Here is a 15,026-nt window from a genome sequence, read left to right as displayed (position 1 = left end):
GAAGAAAACCCTCCCCTTGACCTTCTCCCCGGACCGGCTGTTGCCCCTTAGAGCAGAAGGGAGGAGACAGTGTTGGCGGCTGAGTTGGTGTGTGTGTGGCTCCAGGCTCTGTCACGGTAAAGGGACGTCATGTGGTAAAATGAAGTGAAGAGTACCTAGCCAGATCACACAGACCCAGAATGTTTCCAAACTTCAGAGCCTCTGCTCTTGTAGGCCTCTGTCAGAGGTTGGGAACCGAGTGTAGGGAACCGCTTCATGGGGGAGTCCACTCATCTATGATTTCCAAGGGTCGAGTACCAGAGGTGGGTCCCAAGTCCTGGGATGAATGTTGTTCACAGACCCACCCAGAGATGGGAATAAATGGCCCCATGGCATGGCCCTGTGTTGGTCGTTTTCCTTAGGAATTAAGAGGTTTCTCAGTACATTTCCCTATACTTGAGGACCTACGTGACTAAATGTGTTGTCCTTTAATGCCCTGAAGTCGTTGGAGGCTCTCAGCCAGTTGCCTGGCTGCTAGGCATTATTTTCAAGGTTCCCGCTGAATGTGCAGGTCGCTCTGACACCACCCAGACAAAGACTCTGTATCTGCCCGGACAGGTGATAGAGTCCTGCTGTTCCTAGCAACGGCAGGGGAAAGGGAAAAAAAAAAAAAAAATCCGAGGTCTGTGGTAGACTTGTTCTAACAGCTAAATGACAAATCCAGCCAGCAAAAATAAAGTGTGGGGAAAGATTTGGAGTTAATTACAGTCATTTCAAAAAAGCACATCTGCCTTTGCCTGCTACATTTGCTCTTGACGTCATAAGCTCTTAGTGGCTCTGCCGGAGAGCTTGCAGGCCTCGAGTTCTGCTCTCTGTGGAAATGGAGTGGTTTTTATACTTAGAAGTTGGCGGCCATTTCATATGTCCGGCGGAGGGCTAGTACCAACAGATTGCTTCCTGTCGCCGACTTCTCTGACTTGATCCAAACATCTGCCCTGTTTCTAACAGCCGTTTACCCAGATGGTTGCCCTGTGTCCTCCATGCATTTGGAAGTTTCCCCCGTGGCATGGAGTCTCCTGGAATAACACCCCAGCTGCCTTCCTTGATAGCAGCAGATGTTCCTTTTGAATACATCTAGCCTAGGAAGGAGTCTCAAATCAGCAACCTGACTTCCAGTGTTTATCCTAAAGAGACGATCACGCAGGTGGGAAAGGATGAATACACAAGATTCGCATTGCTGTGTGATCTAGAGTTCTTCATTGGGAAAAAATAGTTGCTCATGAGGAAAAATGAATTATGATACATGCACACAGTAAAATACTATGCAGCTATTAACTGATGAAACAGACAGATACTATTGCTATATGAACACTCTTCCCAAGAAAGCAGTCACAGACTTGCTTCTATAGTATACCGTTGATCTGAAACAACTTGTATGTGTCTATCTGTAGAGAGTGTGTTTCTGTGTGTATATTGGCATAAATGTGTCCCGTGTATACGCATACACACAGATGTTCAGTCCCACCTCCTAGAAATACTTTCTGCACTCGGCTTTCCGCACACTCTGGGTGCTCTCTTTCTTTCTCCATCTCCTTTTCCTGGTCTTCCATGTCCCTGAGGGCTTGGGGTTCAGTCTTAGACCTCATTCCTGTGCAGCTGGCTCCCTTGGAGAGCTTCACCAGTCGTGTGGCTCAGAAGATACATATGCTGACAGACTCACCACATTTTATCCAGTTAGGACCTCTTCTGAGCTGCAGACTCCTGCCTCCGGCTTCCTACTGACATCTCCACTTCAGCGTCTGAAAGACCCCACACACGTCCCCGCAGCCAGGCGCCTAGTCACCCCTGACCCAAGACTTGCTCCTTCTGAAGTTTTTCCTGATTCGGAAGAAGGCAGCCCCATCTTTCCAGTTGTGCAGACCAAACGTTCCACATCCCACCTGTCCACCAGTCACCTTGGCTCCACCTTCTAGATATTTCTAGACTCTAACCGCCTCTCACTGCTGCTCTGCTACCCGCTGGATATTGAGGTTGCCTCCTGACTGAACTTCTGCCCCGACCCCTCTTCAGTTCATTGTCCACAGAGCAGCCAGAGCGGTCTGTTCAACTGAAGCCAGATTCTGCTGTCCTGTGCTCCCACTCCCCTGTGACTGTCTGTCGCACTCCTGGTAGGACCGCAGGGCATCCCAGTACCAACAAGGTGCTGCTCTGCCAGGCCTCCTCTGTGCACTACGCCCCACGCACCCACCCTGCTTAGCTTCCTGGGCCTTGCCATGCCTCGCACACCACCAGCATTTCTGCCTTGGGGCCTTTGTGCTTGTTTCCCCTGCCTGGAATGTTCCTCACCCAGTTAGCCATGTGATGGCCTTCCCTCTCCCCTCCTTTGGGTCTTTCCTTGAGTGTCACCCTCTCTCTAAGGCCTGCCCTGATCCCTCTTTTGCTAAGTAGAGCCAAACCCTTCTCCTTTTTTCCCAGGACTCTTTAGTACTTACTTTTCTCCACAGTACTTGCCACCATATATTTCACACATTCCCTATATTTCTTCCTTGCTTGGTTTATGATCTATGTCCCCAACAGAAGAAATGTTCCTTGACGGCAGGACTTTCCCTGTCCTGTTTCCTGCCATGTCGACTGCATCTAGCGCAGTGCCTGGCATATCTTTCCAGCCATACCACTCCTGGGTACGTGTCTGGCTTGTAGGTGTCTTCCTTTCTTTCCTGGGGGGGCTTTCTCCAATGTCTTGGCAGGCTGTTCAGGCTGGAAGTGCTCAGAATTCAACCCACTGGGAGCGGCCTCATCCTGTGGGATCCGGGATATAAGTACCCCAGCTCCTTTGCCCTTCAGATGAGATCTCTGAGGCAAGTGTTCTCCACCATTTCCCAGAGTTTCTCTGTGGGATTAATCTCCTTCCATGCACCGTAGCAGCTGACTTGATAGCCACCGTTAACTGGCTGCCTTTCCCTCCCTGTCCTCCCCACTCCCCATTAGTATATGCCACACCTCCCACATGAACCGCTTCCTTTCCAGTCCTTGTCTCCTGGTCAGCTTCTGGCTGGTCACAAATAACCCCATGTTTACAAGTATATTTGGGAAATGCTGGATGAATATTGTACGCATCAAGCAGAGATTACTAGAAAAACCAAAGTGACCCACTTTTGCTTTTAAGCTACACATCTCCATTTTATTTTTACAATTAGCAAGTGTCATTTCTACAAAAGTAATAAAGCTCTTTCTCACTCCCCATTCCACACTCACACAACCTGAATGATGTGAGCGAACCAAAAATAAGATGGGCCTTCTATCCCGTAGCAGCATGAGAACTCGGAGAGCATGAGGGGAACCCTTGGAAAATTCTCTGGGGGTAACTACAGTTGGGTCACTGCTCAGGCACTGAAGAGCCACCAAAGACTTCGCTGAAGAAGAGGGAAACTGAGCCAACACCATGGTTCTCAGCGTGCACATTTCAGAAGGCATGAACACTGCATCTAGTTTATGGAAGAAGGAAGACAAATGGTGCTACTGTCTGGTCAGGGGTTTGTTTGAAGCTCTGTGATTTTCTCCATCTGGTAAGCCACCAGTGCTTCTCGTCCCTGAAAGACACTTCTTTCTAATTATTTTCCCCTCTGATACTGTGCCAGGGCACTGGCCGAGAGAAAGCCAAGTGGAAAGAAGTCTATTCAGTGATGAGGAACTCAAGATGTGGTGCCAACGATTGAAAACCAAGCAAACTTGTAATTTTCCGTCGGGGAAAAGTATCCACACTTTCTTATTAGTGTGGTTTCTCCTCTGTTAGCAGCCTCTATAGGATCTCCCCAAAGAAGCAGCTCATTGTTTCCTTACTAGATGAATGTGAAGCATACTGGCAGACTCCAAATTCGGGGAGCAGCAGGTGGTGAGGGGAGAATGGGACCGTCCCCAATGGAAATGGGGCCCAGGGATGAAGAACCTTGCAGTAGAGCTCATATTTGCATGCCATCTACTCCAAAGGCAAGCCCGAGCTTCCCCTCAAGTGAGTTTTTATGTAGTGCAGAAGTTATTTTTAAATATGGCCTATTTTTTACTGAATTTTTATCATGTAAACCCAAACAGGTGAGTCACAGCACAGCACAGGGCTGTGTTTGCAAGAATTCTAAATCAGACCCCAAATTCCTGAAGAGACTGAAGGCTTTCCGTGTATGCCCAATTAAAGTACTAGGTTTTCATCTTGGAACATAAAGAGAGGAATTTTGAAGACCGCATAATAGTTTTTTTAGATAGTAAAGTGGCATGTCATTAACTCAGACCGATTTGGTGAAAGGTTTATGTAAATTAGTGAAAATCTGGAAAGAGTGCTATTTTATTACTTTACGTCTATGCAGTGTTCCATATGACATCTGAAATAGTATGGGGTAACAGATTGGCCGCTCTTAGAAAACATGTTTAATGAATAAGAATTATTTTAATTATGTATCATTTAATTATTATGTTTTATGCTGTTCAAATTTTTTTTTTTTAAAGATTTTATTTATTTATTTGTCAGAGAGAGAGCGAGCGAGAGCGAGCACAGGCAGACAGAGTGGCAGGCAGAGTCAGAGGGAGAAGCAGGTTCCCTGCGGAGCAAGGAGCCCGATGTGGGACTCGATCCCAGGACGCTGGGATCATGACCTGAGCCGAAGGCAGCTGCTTAACCAACTGAGCCACCCAGGCGTCCCTATGCTGTTCAAATATTAATAGGTGATTTTAAAGTTCTTGAACTTCAGAGATTTGAGAACATGTCCACACAAAAAATTCTCTGTCAGTGTTCACAACACTATCATTCCTAATAACCAAAAAGGGAAAACAGCCCAAATGTCCATGAAGTGATGAATGGATAAACAAATGTGTGTCTCTGTGATAGAAAATTGTTCAACCACACAAAGGAATGGAGTCCTGAAATATATTCCACGGATGAACCTTGAAAACATAGTAAGTGAAAGAGGCCAGATACTAGAGGCCACATAGTGTATGATTCTGTTTATAAGGAGTGTCTAGAATAGGCAAATCCACAGCGGAAAAAAAAAAAAAAGATAGTACTTGTCAGGATGTGGGGGAAGGAGAGGGTTGGATAGTGCAGGGCTTGCTTTTGGGGTGATGGAAATGTTCTGGAGTTAGATAGTGGTGATATTTGCACAACTGCAAATATACTCCAAAGCCTTGAATTGTGGGCTGGGTTGGGATTCCTCACAGCATGGTGACTGAGTTCCAAGGGCAGGCATCCCAAGAGAGAGGACCACCCTCTCAGAAGCTGTATGGCCAGTCTTTGCATCGCCCCAGAAGATGCACAATGCCGCTTCCATGGTATCCTTATTGCCAGAGCAGCCAAAGCCGACCCAGTTTCCAGAGGAGTGAACAAACCACCTCCTGATGGGGAGTAACAAGATCCCCGAAGGGTATGTAGAACCAGGAATATTGCCCTGGCCATTTTTGGAGAGCACAATGTCTCACAGACACATTTCAACTTTTATACACATGTAGCCTCATTCTTTTTATTTTTATTTTTATTTTAAGATTTTATTTATTGGGGCGCCTGGGTGGCTCAGTGGGTTAAGCCGCTGCCTTCGGCTCAGGTCATGATCTCAGAGTCCTGGGATCGAGTCCCGCATCGGGCTCTCTGCTCAGCAGGGAGCCTGCTTCCTCCTCTCTCTCTGCCTGCCTCTCTGCCTACTTGTGATCTCTCTCTCTGTGTCAAATAAATAAATAAAATCTTTTTTGACACAGAGAGAGAGATCACAAGTAGGCAGAGAGGCAGGTGGTGGCAGGGGGAAGCAGGCTCCCTGCTGAGCAGAGAGCCTGATGAGGGGCTCCATCCCAGGACCTTGGGATCATGACCCAAGCCGAAGGCAGAGGCTTTAACCCACTGAGCCACCCAGGTGCCCCTAGCCTCATTCTTTAAAAAACAAAAACAAAAACCCCTTTTTTGGGGGGGTATCAAGAAGTACGAATAGGGGGAAATGGTCTACCACTTCCCAGGTACTCTCTATTTTCTTTTTTAGATTATATGTATATTCTTAGAAAAAAAACAAAAACAAAACAAAACAACAACAAAAAAACATGTTAACATTTTGCCTATCCTTCCAGAAAAAATATATCAGCATTTTATATGTATCCTGGTTTTTAAAATTTATTTCTGTATATTAGAGGTTTCTTTCTACTTAAGCATACAAGGTTGCCACATCCTTTAATTTATTTTTCAGTTGTTAAAAAAAAAAAAATCATGGGGTGCCTGTGTGGCTCTGTGGGTTAAAGCCTCTGCCTTTGGCTCAGGTCATAATCTCAGGCTCCTGGGAGCCTGCTTCCCCTTCCCTCTCTGCCTGCCTCTCTGCCTACTTGATCTCTGTATGTCAAATAAGTAAATGAAATCTTTAAAAAAAAAATCAGTTGCATTTCTGTATACTAACAAGCTGTTCTAAAATGCCGTTAAGAAAACAAGCTCATTTAAAATAGCATCAGAAACAATCAGATACTTAGGAATAAATTTAAACAGGAAGGTAAAAGATCTGTACACTGAAAGGAATAAGGACACAGATCAAAGAAATTCAACTGGGCACAAAGAAACGCAAAGATATTCCATGTTCAGGGATTAGAAGCATTAGTACTGTTAAAATGTCTATACCGCCCAAAGCATTCTATAGATTCAGAGCCATCTGTATCAAAATTCCAATGGCCTCTTTCACAGATACGGAAAAACCAATCATAACATGTGTATAAGACCACAAAAGACCCCAGAGAGCCAAAGCAATCTTGAAAAAGAACAAAGTCACAGGCATCACATTTCCTGATTTTAACCTGCAGTTGGCCCTTGAACAACATAGAGGTTAGGGGTGCTGATGCCCTGTGCTGTTTATAAAATTCAGGTATAATTGGACTTTCCAAAAATATAATTAGTAATAGCCTACTACTGACTAGAAGCTTTACCAATACAATAACATAAACAGTCAGTTAACACATATATTGTATGTTATATGTATTGTATATAGTTTTTTTTAAAGATTTTTTTTTTAAAGATTTTATTTATTTATTTGACAGAGAGAGATCACAGTAGGAGAGAGGAAGGGAAGAGATCACAGAGAGAGGAAGGGAAGCAGGCCCCCTGCTGAGCAGAGAGCCCGATGCAGGACTCGATCCCAGGACCCTGAGATCATGACCTGAGCCGAAGGCAGCGGCTTAACCCACTGAGCCACCCAGGCGCCCCTTTTTTAAAGATTTTTAAAAATTTATTCAACAAAGATCACAAGTAGGCAGAGAGGCAGGCAGAGAAAGAGAGAGAGAGAGGGAAGCAGGCTCCCTGCTGAGCAGAGAGCCCTACACGGGGCTCAATCCCAGGATCATGGGATCATGACCTGAGCTGAAGGCAGAGGCTTAACCCACTGAGCCACCCAGGCGCCCCTATATATGGTACCCTAAACAAGATAGTAAGCTAGAGAAAAAATGTTATTAAAAATCACAAGGATTGGGGTGCCTGGGTGGCTCAGTGGGTTGGGCCGCTGCCTTCAGCTCAGGTCATGATTTCAGGGTCCTGGGATTGAGCCCCATGTAGGGGCTCTCCCTCTCTCTGCCTGCCTCTCTGTCTACTGTGATCTCTCTCTGTCAAATAAATAAATAAAATCTTAAAAAAAAAAAAATCACAAGGATGAGAACACATATTGATAGTACTGTATTTACCGAAAAAAAATTGTGTGTTTAAGTGGACCTATATAGTTCAGACCCTTGCTGTTCAAGGGCCAACTGTGTATTACAAAGTTATAGTCATCAAAACAGTGTTTGACCACACCCCCCCCCTTTTTTTTTAAGATTTTAGTTATTTTTGAGAAAGAGGAAGCACGTGAACAGGGAGAGGTGCAGAGGGAAAGAGAGAACCTCAGGCAGACTCCCTGCTGAGCGCAGAGCTCAAAGCCCAGCTCTATCTCATGACCCTGAGCTGAAATCAAGCGTAGTGTGCCTCACCAACTAAGTCACACAGGCACCTCGACCACATCCTTTTAAATGGTCACAAAATCCACTTGTGTGTGGCTGTCCCTTAATGTATTTAACCATATTCCTATTGAGAAACATTTAACTGGTTTCCGGTTTGTGTCTATTGCCAGCAGTGCTGCAGGAAACATCCTTGTACATTTTGCCTTCCTCGCCGTGCATTTGCAAGTATGTTTGTTGGTAAATTTTTAGCAGTGCAACTGCCAGGAAAAAGGGCATGAGCATTTAAGAATTCAAACAGAGGGGCGGCTGGGTGGCTCAGTGGGTTAAAGCCTCTGCCTTCAGCTCAGGTCATGTTCCCAGAGTCCTAGAATCAAGCCCCATGTCCTCTGTGGGGAGCCTGCTTCCTCCTCTCTCTCTGCCTGCCTCTCTGCCTACTTGTGATCTCTGTCTGTCAAATAAATAAATAAAATCTTTAAAAAAAAAAAAGAATTCAAACAGACATTGACACATTACTCACGGAAAACACTGATCCATTTATACTCGTATCAATGATTGATGAGTCTCCTGTTTGCCTCCAAGCTCATCTATAATTTGTACGATCTGTGGTTTTAATCCCCAACCATCTGAGAGGTAAAAAGGATTTCCGGGTTTCGTTTGCATTTGCATTTTTTTGCATACGAGTGGTGTTGAGGATTTGTCATTATAGGCAACCTCTGATGTAGTTTTGCCCTAGAAAGTAGCCATGGATTCCAGAAGAGTCTAAGAATGGTCCTGGTCCTGTGTTCTGCGGTGGTATCAGCTACAGAACAAGCCCAGAGGCCTGCTGCCGAACTTCCAACTAGTGCACAGCTGGAAAAAACATCCAGAAGAACTCAAACCTCAAGGTTCCCATTTTGCTACTTCAAGGGCTTGGGTCCCATGCCTGCCCAAATCTAACATATACTAATACATGACGGCAACAATCTTTTTGAAACCAATCCCCATATTATTGATGCAGACCTCTCACAGACCAGAGGTTCACGGACACTGTCCTCAGCTAGATGAATTTGAAAACTAAGATCATTATTAAGAAAGTGCTAATTAAGTAGAGAAGATAGTGTTAGGAATAGTAAGGGTTTTAATTTACGGGCTTCGAGATGATTAATTGGGGCACTGGGCAGCAACACTTTTGATAATAATCTTCTGGCCCAGGAATTGCTTCCTTAGGGAGAAGGGTTTTTATGTTGTTGTTCTGAGGACAATTAGCAAATGGGAGAAAAAAGCGGGTGAGGACAGAGTACCCTTCCATGTTTTCTGCTCTACTTCAGAGCTAAAGAATGGCGGCACTGAGTGCTGAATTTTGTCATGGACAGAAATCCGTGAATGATCAGTTTATTCTCATGCAAATTAGGTGGCAGGGTAATACATTGAGCTCTTAGCACACTGGTTTGCTTTTCATGTATTTTACTTCTTTCTGAGCAGGAAGCCAGCCTTGCCTCAGGGAGGTTGGGTTGGGGGCCAAATGCAGAAGTTGTTTGTGCAGACAACCTGGCTTATGTTTTCTGGAAGCCTGGAGCCTGGGAGGGATTGGAGATCAGTGGACTCCAAGCTTGCAGACCGGAATGTATTCCATACGGTGCCCGAGGCAGGTAGGCAGGATGGCAAGACTTCTACGGAGAGGCTTTGTGGTGTCTCTCCGAGGCTTAGAGCCTTGGCCTAGGATTCCCAGCGTTTGCCAAGATTCCCAAGCTTGGAACAGAAGCCGTGCAAGCTGCCTTCTCTGCAGAGACAGTCTGGGGATATCAGCAGAAGACTTGGTCTCAGGAGAAGAGTGGACTCGTCTCCATTTTCCAGGTCTGTGTAACCTGGAATGTCATGCATCCCCATGGCGAAAGAGTGCCTGTCCTACCTGCTCCCACCACTATTATTTTCCTGCCTGCCCGGGGTGGTAAGGTCTCCAAGCTCAAGGTAACCTGAAATGAAGAAAGGGGTATGACAAGTGTCACTTCCGTGAGTTTTGGCAATAAGATTCATATAGCACTGCACTTAGAATATATTCAAGGTGAATCCAACAACAAATTCATGCTCCCACCCACTTACATTCCAGAATGGCCTCTTGAGTGGGAGAGAAAAGAAGACACCACAGTACAGTTCCAGGGGAATTGCTCACGACCCTTCCGCAGAAGCATGCCATCTATAAAAACTACTGGTCCTGTGTCACCGTAGAAGCATGCTGTCTATAAAAACACTGGTCCTGTGTCACCGCACAATTAGAAATCACCTTCTCTGCAGATGGGGGAGAGAAACTGTGATAAGTTTGTTGCATCTCCTCAGCAGGGTTCACCTTATCATGAACAGGAAATCTGACCTTGTCCTGCAGTCGGCATGTACGCCAGTTCCCTGGGGATGACCTGGCCCACAGGCAAGGGAGCAAACAAGATCTAACGTAGGAGAAGGGCCCCAAACCACGGGAGCCATGAGTCTTCTCCCAACATGAAGAAGCTTGAAAAGGCCTTACTCACTCCAGCGGCCCACCCTGCCCCGCCCAGCGCCCCAGGACGAGTCAGCAAACTGCCTGGGCCTGTGGTTTCTGTCCCGTCCTGGCTTGCCTTGACCCGGTGGAGGGCAAAAAATGGAATCACCACTCCTGCAAATGACAGCTGGCTTGGGAATGCTGGTGTCAGCACGAGCAGAAACCCCATCAGGGCAAGCCTGAGAGCGGGGCGTGGTCTGCTCTCTTGTCCATTTGTTGTAGGCTCAGGTAACTAGGGAAAATGGGAGGTGGACAGTTGTGAACCTCCAGCCAGCTGAGTTCTGGTCGTTTCCCAAGGGCTAGAGACTTACCTAAACTTAACTGCTATCTTGTTTCCTCAAAGGGTGCCCACATCACAGTTCTTCGGGAGGTCTGTGATAGTCCTAGCAACAGGCACAGAGTGGTGCTTAATAAATGTGTAAATGGATGGGCACTTATTGAGTGCCAGCTGTATGCAAGGCATCATGCCAGGTATAGAGGGGGATGCCAAGACAAAGCTCCACCCCTGTCTTTCGGGAACTTTCGATCAAGTGGGTCACAAGCACATGCCTACATGATTTATAACCCATGGATGCCAATGTGTCTTGCTTGACCCTCAGAGTTCTTAAATCTCCCATCAACATAAAAAAAAAAAAAATTGGCTACCATCTGTATAGAAAAAAAGGTGTATGTGTGTCTGTGTGTGAACATGTATGTGTATATTTGTGTGTGTGTCCAAAAGGCTTCAGAAGCAACTGTTAAAAGAGGTGGCCTCCTTGGTTAGGGAACCGGGGCCAGGAGTGGGTAGACTTATTGCAATGTTTTATAATTTTTTTTTTAACATGAAAATGTAATAACTCTAAAACTAAACAAAATGGAAGGGGGAATTCACATAAAAATCCAGATTTCTGGCTTTTCTTAACAACTCAGAATTCTGGCAATACTGGGAACATTTAGTCTGAAAACAGTGTGTGGGTGGGGGGGAGGGGCAGCATTAAAGGGTTTTAAGCTGAGAGCTGGCATCAGATTTACATTGTGGCAGCTGAGAGGAGGAGCATCGCATGAGGGCAAGCTCAAGGGCAGGTAGACCAGAGAGCCCTGGGCGCAGCAGGAAGTGGGAAGGGTAGGGAGGGCCTCAGCTGCGACAGTGGTGGGTGGACAGATTCAGAGACATTAATGACATAGATGGGTAAACGATTTAGGGGGGAAGGAGAGTGGAAATGGTCAGGGTAACTCCCAGGTTCTGCCAGACCATAGTACCTTGGCACAGGGGCTTTAGACCAATGGGAGGGAAAGACAGCCCAGCAGCTCTGTGAGCCTTCTGAACTGGACAGAGCGGAAATGCTGGAAGAATGTTATCTCCTGAGATGAATGGAGAGGCCCGCCTAGGAAATGCATTCTCAGGGGGTCATTAGCTCTTCTCCTCCATTCCAGGCACCCATGGTGTCTGTGATTGTCTCAGTGGTTTACAGCCTCTCTGGAGAATGCAGCATGGGATAACTGGAATTTCAGACAATCTTAATGCTCGTGGCTTAAAAGGCAAGAAGCACCAACTGAGAAGTCGTTGAAATCCTACTCCTTCAGGGAATGGATTTTCTTGGCCCTGGGTGCATCCTTTAACAGCTTTATTAGTCACCATGAAAGCCCTTTTTGGGTCACAACGCTGCCAGCAGGGTGCTGTTCCTGGGAGAAATATAATTACCTTGAGCAACAAGCCCCAAACAGCAACCCAGCAAGTCAACAAGCCAGGCTGCCTGGCAACGCCACTATCCGCAGGGAGGGGCGGGTGCTCCGGCCCCGTGGTTCAGGCAGCAGTAAATGAACCAGCCTGGAGCTGCCACCATCTTCTTGTCCTTGGAGTTTTGATTTAGCAGTTTGGGGTCTTTCAGAAAGTGTACAAACAGGTCGGTTTCTTGAAGGCAGGAAAGGAGCGTTATGGCCCCTGCTTCTGCGAACGGCGCATCCCCGACAGTGTTTGGTCCCAATTGCTACTTGAATCAGAATTGGAAAATACTTCTTAATGCTGTGACCTGAGCTTTAATCCATGATGTAACAAAGATATTTGAAGTACAATCACACAGTTAAGTACGTAATAATAGCTAGTGATTATTGAAAGTCATCAACCCATCACTCAGCAAAGGTCAATCTTCACATAAACCCCCGTAGGGAGATCCCGTTATTGTTGCCATGTTACGAGTGAGGAAATGGAGGTCAAGGCTCACTTGCCTCAGAGGACACAGCAAGGAAGTGGCAGAGCCAGGTTCCCACCCAGTGAGGTTCACCACTGGGCTGTATTGCTTTCAAGATTTGAGAAGCCTATTCTGTGGGGACTCTCACTGGGAACACAACACCGTGTCTTGACTTTGATGTATCAAGTGTGTTTTCACTCCGTCTGGGGCTCCACTGAGACTGTCATTTCTCGTGATGAAGTCCCAGTGGGGGCCGGGCTGAGCAGGTGGGAGGAGGTCACGTCCCACACGTGGCACGGGGGATGCAGGCATTTACTGACACATGCAGGACAATGGGGTCGGGCCTGCGAACATTCTTAGCTAAACAGCAATACATCCCCAGAGTGAGGCCAAAAGAATGATTTAGAAACCTCCAGAGGGTTTGATTTGGCCCATACGGTATTGGTATTCTCAGGGGTTATTGCTTTTTAATAGGCAAAACCTTTAATTATGAAATATTTCAAACATACAGAACAAAATAAGACAGAAAATCCGGACACCACAGAGATAGCAGTTCATAATTTCCCATATGTGCTTCAGTTCTGTCTCTTTAAAGAAACATGATGTTAGAGATACAGGTAGAAACCATCCCCACTCCTCCCCTGCCTCCACCCCCACACGTGACCTTGAGGTTGATATCCATCATTCCCATGCAGGTTTGTTATTGTGGCATAAATTACAAGGGGCAAATTGTACAAATCTTAATCATACAGCTTGATAAATTTTTATCTATGTATATTCCCAAAACAAGATATAGATCAAGAACATGTGCAGAACCTCAGGGGGCTCACTTGCCTCACATTTCAAAAATAAATTGATGGAGTTCCCAACATTTAGAAATTTAAAAATTTAGAGATTTAATGTAAAAACCCAAAATGTCTAGATTCTCTTGAAACTTTGGAAAATATGACCATACTAAGCTCATATTCTGGCCCAGAGAGAGAGTGACCGCTTGCCCACATTAGACAGGGCGCGAGGTCCCCAGTTTATCTACTGTTATTATCCAGTCCATCTTATTTACTTATATAATCTAACCTCATCCCATGAAAGGTGCCTCATATTTATAATATCTCAAAAGTAATGCAAATCAAAAAAGGCTAAGAACAATTGCCTTAGCCATCTTAAGGAAGATGTTTGAGGAAAAAAAAAAAAAAGTTTGAGGAAAAAAACGCTCTTCTTCCCTGCTCGCTCAGTGATTTGGGAAGCTGCTGACATTGCCATCAAACAAAAGGGGACCAGATTCTCTAGGTGTTTGCTACTCAGTGTGGTTCTTGGACGGGCAGTATCAGGATCACCCAGGAGCTTGTTAGCAATGCAAACCCTGGGATGCCTGGGTGGCTCAGTGGGTTGGGCAACTGCCTTCGGCTCAGGTCATGATCCCAGTGTCCTGGGATCAAGTCCCATATTGGGCTTCTTGCTCGGCTCCTTACATATATTTTACACAATATGTGTAAAAATGGTTCTCTGCCTCTGCCTGCTGCTCTGTTTGCCTATATTCTCTCTCTCTCTCTCTCTAACAAATAAATAAATAAAATCTTAAAGAAAAAAAAAGAAAGAAATGCAAACCCTCAGTTCCCTTCCCAGACCTCCCATATTAGTCAGCTGGGGCTCCTATGACCAAGTTCCACAGACTGGTAGCTTAAACAACAGAAATTTATTTCCTTATAGTTCTGGGGGCTTCAAGTCCAAGGTCAAGGTGTATGCAGGGTTGGTTTCCTCTAGAGCCTCTCTACAGGGCTTGTCAATGACCATCTTCTCCCTATGTCTTCACATGGTCTTCCCTCTGAGTCTGTCTATATTCCCCTCTTCTTACCTCAATAACCTAATTTAACCTTAATTACCTCTTTAAAGACCCTGTCTCCAAATGCAGTCACAGTCTAAGGTGGTAGGGGTTAGGACTTCAACATATGAGTTTTGGGGGAACACTCTTCAGCCCATAACATCCACTAAATCAAGGTTTACATTTTAACAAGATCCACAGGGAACTCGTGTATATGTTCAAGTTGAGGAAGCTGCCAGTGCCTGCTCCACAGTGGACAAAACCCCAGTGGGTGTGTCTGGGGGCATAGGCAGAGGAAAGGAGGAGAAGGCAGGGGTGACTTTTTACATGAACTTCCTGTCCATCCCAAATAGATGCAGTAGGGTGGGAATACTGAGAAACTTAAGGTCAGTTCCTTCTTGAGAGGGAGTCCCTGTTCTCCTGAAGGAGCAATAAGAGCCCGAGAGGTTAACACTTCGGGCCTGATGAACCAAAGCTGATACAGACGTGACCCATGGGAGAGAAGAGCCTCCTCCCGAAGACAGGCCGGAATGCTGGCAATCAGCAGCCAGCTCTTAGCAAAGAGGTCATTTCCATCTGGCTACCATCTGCAGGCTTCCCCTATCAAGGTGTGAGG

This window comes from Mustela nigripes, chromosome 4 (assembly GCF_022355385.1).
Source record: "Mustela nigripes isolate SB6536 chromosome 4, MUSNIG.SB6536, whole genome shotgun sequence".
In the NCBI taxonomy this organism is placed as follows: domain Eukaryota; kingdom Metazoa; phylum Chordata; class Mammalia; order Carnivora; family Mustelidae; genus Mustela; species Mustela nigripes.
The sequence above is the reverse complement of the archived record's forward strand: the minus strand, read 5'-3'. Positions refer to the sequence as shown.